At 45.3% G+C, this 9,475-nt stretch overlaps 1 long non-coding RNA gene across 1 annotated transcript in view; it reads right to left on the bottom strand.

Annotated features, from left to right (window-relative positions):
• The window catches only part of LOC130708613 (uncharacterized), a 30,548-nt gene extending 21,430 nt beyond the window's left edge, over positions 1-9,118 (bottom strand). The window contains exons 1-2 of the long non-coding RNA XR_009008889.1: positions 8,952-9,118; positions 7,596-7,668 (exon numbers count right to left, since the gene is read on the bottom strand). This is a non-coding gene — a long non-coding RNA (uncharacterized LOC130708613). The remainder of the gene's footprint in view (positions 1-7,595; positions 7,669-8,951) is intronic.
• Positions 9,119-9,475: the final 357 nt, after the last annotated feature.

Raw genomic sequence — 9,475 nt, forward strand, 5'->3', positions numbered from 1 at the left:
CAAAGAAGCAAAGGTTCCAACAATACTGTATTTCTATGGACTGTGCTCACAGCACAATCACGAGGATAAAGTTATAAATGATATGGCTTTGCTAGTAAGGCTCACTTATTTGCATGCCTACACTGAATTCAATGATATAAAGAATAAAAACAAAGACTTTATTATGTCTTCTAGTTTTACAATTGTCGTGCTTTCTGTTGGGTCATTATAAGTATAGTTCATTCCTAGCTGGCTCTATTTCTCAGTTTTTTTAATCACCATTCACAAGTTCCTATGTTCTGTTCCTCTTTTTTAAAGCAGCTTTCTTTTCACCAGGTTCCAATTGGTCTAATGATTGGGTAGACCGGCAGTGTGGCTTTACGTTCAAAGTTCATGCAGAATCTGATCTCTTCTCACCATCACAGGCCGAGTCAAAAAAAAAAAAAAAAAAAAAAAAGCATCATCTCTTATCTGGATCACTGCAGTGGCCTCCTGACTGGCCTCTCTGCCTCTACCCGGGCCCCTTGGAGTCCATTCTCAAAACAGCAACCAGGGTGGTCCTTTCAACTCAGAAGCCAGAACCGGCTGCTCCTCTGCTCAGAGCCTGGCAGGGTCCTGCACTTCACTCTGAGTGAAAAACAAGTCTGTAGAATGGCCTACGAGGCCCACCATGACCGGGCACCCCATTACACTCTGACGCATCTCCCATTGCGTGCGCTGTTCTTTGAACACACCACGCATTCCCTATTCCCTCTGCCTGGAACACTCTTCCCCATGTAAAGGCACGGTTACTTCCCTTGCTTCCTTCAATATATGTACTTGAATGTCACCTTCTCAACGAGAGCTCCCATGACCACCTTCTGCACAAGTGGATCCTGTCCCCTCACCCCCACTCCAGCACTCCTGGTCCCCTTTACTGTGCCCTATGATTCCTCTTTTCCATAGAACCTATCACTTTCTAATATATTATACTATTTCCTTAAACATATCTTGTTTATTGTCTGCTAGGCCCAGTGTTCGCTAATGTACTCCGAGCACAAAACAGTGCCTGGCCAGTAATGAACACTCAGGAAATATTTGTTGAATGAATGCACGCATCCCCAGTGTCTAGAGCTGCTGTTGACACAGCGGGCTCTCAATGCTTGTTGAATGTCTCTCCCCTGGGGGGGAACAGGACTGTGTCAAAACAGAGGGGACCCAGGCAGCATAGGCTGGGGACTCAGAAGACTGCAGGCTCTCCTTCAGCTGGCTTGGAGGCTTGGCTCTGCTATGTCCTACTGGTCTGACCTGGGCAATTCACTTCATCTCTCTGAGCCTCTGTTTTCTAAACTACAAGTTGGAGGTCATAATAGTACCTCCTTTATAAGGGGCTTATGAGAATTAAATGTGACAATTCAGAAAATAAGTCTGGTAAATGCTCAATACATTTGAGCTATTGTTATGATGAGGTCTTATTATTTTACCCCTCTTCCAGGGAAATAACGTCCACATTCTTTCTTACCTCTCATGATTATTGGCAAAAATATGCAACACTTTAAGTGAAGAACACTTTGTAAACCATACACCACTCTACGGATGCTAGGGATTATGATGATGATTCTTCCGAATCCCCCAGAAGACCTAGCACCACGCTGCACATACAAGAGGTGGCCAGGGAACACTACAGACTCTGAAGTCTGTCAGCAACTGCGGAACTGTCTTAAGTCTGAAAAAAAAAATGACACTGGCTCTAGTCCATAGCTAGAATCCCTTCTGCAACAGAGCTCCTTCCCTGTGGCACCCCAGAGGCAGGAGGAAGGCTACGGCTGTATTTCAAAGCCCTCCTCCTTCTCTTTCCTCTTCCTCCCCGGGCTGCCAGAACCTTCGTTTGCCGTGAAAGCACAACTGTATTGCTGGAAGTGAAATTTGCTGTCTGCCCTATCCGGTGGTTTCTGCACGTGGGCTGTTACTATGTTCAAAATATTAAGCTGTCTGCAAGTGGATTATTTACAGAGCTTCTCTCTTCCCAGAGCCGCTAATATGCGGATGTACTCCGAACCTCTTCGCCCTAACGGACACTTTTTCTCATGTGTCCCACGGAGACCCTTTGTTTGCTGCCAGCAGCTGGCTATGCTGGGTACTTACTGGCACAATTCTCTCCAATCCCTAGAAGACACAGCCCTCGCCTACCCACCAGGAAGGAAATAAGATTTCTGCTCAAAGCTAGCAACCTTTCTCTGAGGTGGTGTCATACTGAGACAGAAAAATAAATGTGCTGTTTCTGCTTTTAAATGGCGTTGGATGATAAGTTAGTCTTCCAGACAGACTTTTGACACAAGGAGGATCAAGGTATGATTGCCTTTGAGTATTCCTGGCACAGAAAACAGCTCCTAATTGGACAAAAGAGAGAAAGGAGCCAGCTGCTGCTTTCATGATTATTTCAACACCCACCTACAGTCAGAAACGCCTCATTGTTTCATTACCATTGAAGTTTGATTGCCACTACATTTTCTACTGGCCTCCCCTCTATGCAAATTGGGCAGAAGAAAGAAATTCATAAAGCACTCATTTGGTTTCTGAATGTATTGTTTGCATATAGACATTGGCAGCCTGAAAATATCCTAGCAAGGAATGTAAAACTGACAACACTGTCTGTTTTTCTATTACTCTCTAGATTGTGTTTTATCAGTGTTTTAGTAGGAGCCAAGAAGCTTGGTGGTTCAATTGTGGGCATTGGACATTAATGAAAATCATTTCTGGGAGAGTTCAGTTTATAAAAGATTAAAAGAATTCATCAACTTGGAAAAAAAAATTCATTCTGACCCTCTCTGCTGACAGTTGATGTTTATGCTGGTGGCTGAGTATTATATAATGATTTGTACAGCACTTTACAGTTTTTAAAACATTTCTGCCTCCGGTATGTCATATGACACTCCCAAGGACCCTGTGAGGGAGGCAAGGGCAGTTTTCTTATCCTCATTCTACAGACGAGAAAACTGGTTCTCGGAAAGATGGGGACATACAAATTGTCACAGAACATGCCCCATCCCTCATAGGTCTTAGAGTGCCTTTGTCTACCTTGTTTTGTTGGCAGATTTCTTATCCTTTGAAGCTCGAATAAAACATCTTCTCTTCTCTGAAGCTTTTCCTGTTTCCCTCTGTTCAGCTCCCTGAAACTGTTAATCGGTTTAACCAATATCAGTGAACAACCATTACATGCGTCCCAGGCAGAGATGCGGCACTGTCAACATAATCGTGGGCCCACAGCAAGGAGCTTGTTGTCTGTCTAATGACATGGAATGTCTAACTCCTGGGGTCCCCCAGGGAGCCAAGAAATAGCACCCCTCTATCTTGACCAAATTCCAAACTTATTGAGAAGTAAATCAGAGTACTGGCAAATGGTGCCCCACACGTATCACGTATCTGGTAAAGGTGAAGTCGGAGAATGGCCCAGTGAGAGGACCAAATGCATCTGTGACCTGAAACCCAAACCAGCCAAAGCCCCCCCAACCCCGTTTGCAGGCAGAGCTGGCCTGGGGGGTCCCCACAGGGCCCCAGGATGGGCGGCAGCCTGCCCCTGGGGCCCAGACAGAGGGCCAGCTTCTCACCCGCAGAGGCTCCCAAGAGGCGAGATGAGGGAGCCGCTAAGCCGAGCGCCCAGCAGCACCCGGCTCCTAGTTGTTCTCCCAGATTTACCGCTCAGATCACACCCGGAGGGAGTAAAGAGTGTCTTTCGGTCAAAATGTCTCCTCCCGGGAGGCAAAGAAGGGGAAAGTATCCCCCTGTAACACCGTTCTAACTCATGCTCACTCCGTGGGCTCAAACGTATAACTTACAGGATGGAGAGGCTCACGTGCTGCCACCGAGCTGCCCGCGGTTCCGACCTCTGTGATGGTACCTACTGTGCGCTGTCAGCGTCTCCGCCTACTCCATAATGTGAGAGATTCCAGGGCAGAGACCATTTCTCAGTCAGTGCCGGGCGCAAGGCCTGGCCCCAGGCAGTGCCCGCTATGGCTTGCTGACTGCCCGTGCAGCCTGGGGACTCATCCCTGGTCACCAGAGGACAGAGCCAGAGCCAACAAGCCTGATCCCTGCCTCAGGGCTCTCTGCCCTATGCTGCCTCAATGGTAGCTACACCCTGACCCGTAACCCACATCCCCTCAACCCAAAAAGGAGAGGAGGGCTAATAATGCAAGCAGATAAGGTAGGGGGGCCCCGGAGAAAAAGAACCAGGCATGGCTTTCTTGACATCAGAGAAGCCATTTTGGCCTAAGCCATTTTGTGATCTAAGCCTGGCCGCAATGCTTGCCCTTGAACAGGTGTCAGTAATTAATGATCTTAAGAGAACAAAGGCATGCGGGAACAGAAAAAAGGCCTTCAAAGAATAGTACAGTGATAAAGCAAAGTCCTAGTTCTTCCTCAAGGGGTAGACATAATAATATATCTTTGAGTTCTGCAGGAACTAAGGCTCCCACCCAGGTGGAGGATGGAATGATGATGTTGACCCTCCTGACTTCAATCAACTAAAGCTTGGACTCTGTGGACCTTTGCCCCAGTTCTCTGCTGAGTTCCCCTCTGTTTAAGCCCCTTCATGACTATGCATGTACTCTTAGCTTAAAACTACCCCAGTTTTGCTGTTCAGGGAGATACTGCTTTGGGAAAGATCCCCAGTGTTCTCCTTACTTGCTGCAAGTAATAATAGATCCTTCCTTCTGATCTTTGGCCTGGTTTTGTCCATTGGCTCGACACCCACCAAGAGGCGAACCCAGTTTTCAGGTAACAATAACACTAATAATAGTTAATGCTTATGAGAGCCCACTATGTGGCAGACGCCCCTGGTGTTTACACACACATACCTCTGTCGACCCCTTTGAGCTGGGTACTAATATACCCTCACTCTACGGATGAGGAAACTCATGCTTAGAGAGGTTTAGGCACTGGCCCAAAGCCACAGAGCTAGTAGTGACCCTGGCTCACACCTGGACTCTTAACTCTCATAGAATGTGTTCAGGAATTTGACAAAAACATAGCAACCCAAAGGCTAAGCATTTGCGTAGTAATATCCAGGGATGTTTTCCTGATCATCCACCTTTGTTATAGACCCTGTATGACATGGTACAGAGCTACTCAAAGCTGGTCTGAGTACTGTCACTGGTTTAGAAACTGTGGTGGCAACTTGACACAGCTGCTATAGCCAAGTGATCGGCACTTGCCTTGCTGAGCAGGGGGTGACCTTTTGGATGAAATGACCCCATACAATAAGCCACAAGTGGCCTGAGCTGTGTACTAGTATCTGATTGCAAATTGTAGAAATGGGTTGTTTACCACAGTTTTCGAAGCACCAACACTGTAGTACTATTTCAGTTAGCTTGAGCGTGGACGATGGAAAAAGCCCAGCCATAGCTAGGGGACTTCCCTCTAGCTCTCCTTGCCTCCTGTCTGGGTGACCTGGGACAACTCCCCTTAGGACAGCTGTCAAGTGAGGGGCTTGGGCTCAGTTCTCTCTAAGGTCCCTCTGGTTCCTATGCAGTGGCATATGCATATGCATATATGTTTGCTACGGAGCTGTGGACAAAGAATGTCACCTGCCATGTCAGTAAACAAAGGATGTTGCAGCCCTCAGCCAATGCAGCCGCCCCCTACAGCGCACCCTGAGGGGATTCAGGATGGAGAAAAACAGGATACTGGCCCTAGGTAGTTACAGTACATATCAAAGGAATAATTTCAACGAGCCCAGATTCTTGCATCTTTCCATACATAGAAAAGCACTAAAATTAACTTGAGATGTCTGGGGTTTTTTTTATGATTAGCAGTAATCTTTAGATATTTGACTACCTGTTTCTTTGGTTTTTTTCTCCCAGCAGAAACTCCTATATACCCTGGCTGTTCCTGTACCTCTTTGGAACAGTTCCTCAGAGCTATCTGAGAGGTGCTGTCCCCAGCTATAGTCCTCAGTAAGGCTAACTTTTAGGTTGTGCACTTTTTTCCAGTCAACAGAGCAAACCTTTTTTTTTTTTTTTAATTACAAAATTTTCTCTTTATTGAAAGAGGATCCTTATACTTTGACATTTATCTTCTATCACTCTTGTGCATTCATATATCAAAATAAAAAGTGAAGTAAATTGGTTCAAGTATTCCTAAAATTTCCTATTCACAGTTTGACTCTTCTAAGTCACTCCTAGTTTTTGGCATCCTTCCCTTCTGCCCTCCCCACAGCACTTTGTTCCATCAAGGCTGTTGCTCTTACAGCATTTCTTAAAGAGTGCTCCATTATTGTCACCAGGATTTTTTTTCTTTAATATTTATTTATTTATTTATTTGGTTGTGTTGTGTCTCGGTTGCAGCAGGCGGGCTCTTTAGTTGTGGCATGCATGTGGGATCTAGTTCCTGGATCAGAGATTGAACCCGGGCCCCCTGAATTGGGAGCGCGGAGCCTTAACCACTGTGCCACCAGGGAAGTCCCTGTCACCAGGATTTTCTTCCAAGCCGTTGCTAGGTTTGATGCACAGGCTTCAGTGGCAACAATACTTCATGACTACTACCCGACCAATGGTGATTGAGAAATGCATTCTGATTTCTGATAGGTTAAAATGTGAAAAAAGATATACATTTTAGGATTGATGAAATATGGTAGTTTGCTCACTTTCCTTTGCCTTCTCCCATCTTTGCTAATAGTAGCACCAGGGCAGCATAACAATCTAATCAGAGCAAATCATTTTTACCATCCTCCTCTACAGAACAAAATTATTTTCAGCACAAATTCTGTAGTAATCAGAAATTAGCACAATCTCCTGAATTTGTTCTTTAATTTAAAAAACAAATAAATAATTTTAAAAGAGTGATTTCACTTTTTTTTAGAGGGATTTCATTTTAAAAGATCACTCAACTGTGATAAAATATATCATAAACTAAAATTTGCATCTGCAAAACAAAAATATCACACCTCACACTTCACCTTCTGTTAGCTGTTTTAAGTTTAAATACTAAGATGAATTCCCGGAAGTCACACAGAATTGAAGTAACTCAAGTTTCGTTTCCTTGTCTTTACAAGCCCTGAGCTCTCATCCTTGCTTCTGAGTCTACCACTTTCACTCAGGAGTGTGAAGGGCTGCAGGGGTTGGAGACAAACTGAAGGGACTGAAACTGTTAGCACCTGAGTCTGGAGTGTCAGCGGCTGATTGTATAACTGGGAGTTCTCCAGGAGAATACAGTATTTATTAAAACATAACTAACAAAAATGTGCTAACATGAAACTAATTGCAGCCATCCTTTAGGACTTAGCAAATAAGATGGAAGGGGGAGGCTATTTTATCGCTTATATTGTTTGGAAACGTTGGCACCTGGTGACAATAAAAAGCAGAGCAATTTTTAATTTTACTTGGGTTTTTAAAAAATTATTTTTAAAATTCTCTAGAGACAATGGACCCTCTTATTGCTTGAATCCAGGGCAGACCACCTTACCCCAACACCTTACTCTTGATTTGCTGCTGCTTCCAGTTATAATAGTGGGTGTATTTTAGGTGATTGGTTTTAAAGAATTTCAACAGCAAGGCACTTGCTCTGCTGTTTCAATAAATTTTAGTTCTGGGCCAAGGAAGAAAAAAAAGCAATCAATATTAATAACAGTCAACACTTACTGTGTATGCGCTTTATGCCAGGCACAGTGCCCAGTGTAGGTGCACTCTCTCTTCTTTTCTTCCAAGTGCACCCCTAGGAGATATGTTCTATTACTGTCTCTAGTTTACAGATAGGGAAACTGAAGCTCAGAGAGGCCAAGTAACTTCTCCAAGGTTACATAGTTAGTTAAGTGGTAGAGGATGGGTCTGGGCCCAACAGCATGACTTCAGGGTCTATGTCCTTGACCTTCAAGCTCTATTCCCTTCTACTATGTGTCCACCTACCATATGCCCATCAAACAGAAGACAGCATGCCACAATAAAATTGTAACCATTTGGGGGTATCTCTTCAGGACTAGGAACTGTAAAAACCCTATCATATTTAATCCAAACAACAGCCTTGCAAGGGAGGTATTTAGTAACCCCTTTTACCTGGCAGGAGAATGATATTCAGTAAGGTTGTTTTTAGATTACAGAATCAGTAGATAATGGAGCTGGTATTCAGACCTACACTTTTCTTCTGTGCTTTTTTGTTATCTCACACTCCCTGCCTAAGACACCCTATGGTGCCTTGAACTAGAAATACATAGGTGCACACACAGTATGAGAATATCCCTATGCGTAAGAAATGGGATGCTGTCAATCTAGATGGAGAGCTAGGTACTTGATTTCTCAGCCTGCCTTGCAGCGTGTGTGGGTGGCACAATCCAGGCCAATGAGATGTCAAGGGGAAGTTGGCTGGTGGAGGTGTGTGGGTTCTTGGAAGGCAAGTCATGAATAAGCAGTTGCGATGAAGCAATGTAAGTCAGAAATAAGCAGAAACCAAGAGGTAGAAAGAAGGAAAGTTGAAAAGTTACAGGGGTAACAACAGGAGAATTGCAACCATGGCATTGCCTTCAAGGCAGGAAGCCACTAATAGCTGCTACTAAAGGACAAATAAGGTGGCCAGGCCCCTTCCCTGTCAACCTTCTAGAGCTCTGTGGCACCAAAGGAGCTACTATGGTTCCAGATTGATCACTGACCAGGCTCTGTGGCTGGTGAAGCCATGTCATCTAGCTTACCTCCCCAGATACACTCCCCATCAGATCACATTAGTCCTGGTAGTCTGAAAGAGCTTAACCAACATGTTGGCGATTCAGGGTCATCTCTCCCATCATCAGTCCTCGTGATGTGTTGCACATACACCTATGGAGCCCGAGACTACACACAGGGTGCCTGTGGGCCGTATTTGTCCCAAGTATATGTCTTGTTTAGCCTATGTGGTATCTTAAGATGCGTACTTGGATGCCTTTGGATGAGGTGTATGCCCTTCAATTGGTCACGGTCCCTACCCCTCTCTCTTTCTAATACTTGCCCTGCTTTGCGCATTCACGTTACCTGCTTGGTCCCTGTAGGCGCTTGAGTTGCAGCCTCTGGCAGATAACTGCAAAGGCAGTCAGGTCACATATGCTGCCCAGGTGCTCCACACGGCTGACTTCTGACAGCAGCAGCCCCGTGCCCTCAAGGCAGGACAGAGAGCTGCTGCTTTCCCCAGGATCTTCCTCGTTTCCAAGGGCTATTGCAGAGAGAGAGAGAGAGGAGAGAGCGCTTGTTACCACCCCTGCAGACCACAGACATCTTTCAGTCACTTCATCATCGACTGACTTCTCCACTGCAGAGTGTCTGCTGCTCATAACTCCTGTCGCCACTTGTAATCACATCCAAGTACCACTTAACCACCGCAGCTTTCTCCTCTCCTGGCCTTCTGTTGTTTTCTATCATACCTGTCTTACTGCGTGTTCTGTGGTTGGTCTTTGTGGTCATAACCAATTAGCGGGCACTCCTCCTTCTGCCCAGCAAACCATGACTCCCAGCACACAGTGGGTCTGGGCCAGTGGCTCTGGATAACAGTGTTGGTGAGC

The sequence above is a fragment of the Balaenoptera acutorostrata genome, chromosome 7, assembly GCF_949987535.1.
Source record: "Balaenoptera acutorostrata chromosome 7, mBalAcu1.1, whole genome shotgun sequence".
NCBI classification, from domain to species: domain Eukaryota; kingdom Metazoa; phylum Chordata; class Mammalia; order Artiodactyla; family Balaenopteridae; genus Balaenoptera; species Balaenoptera acutorostrata.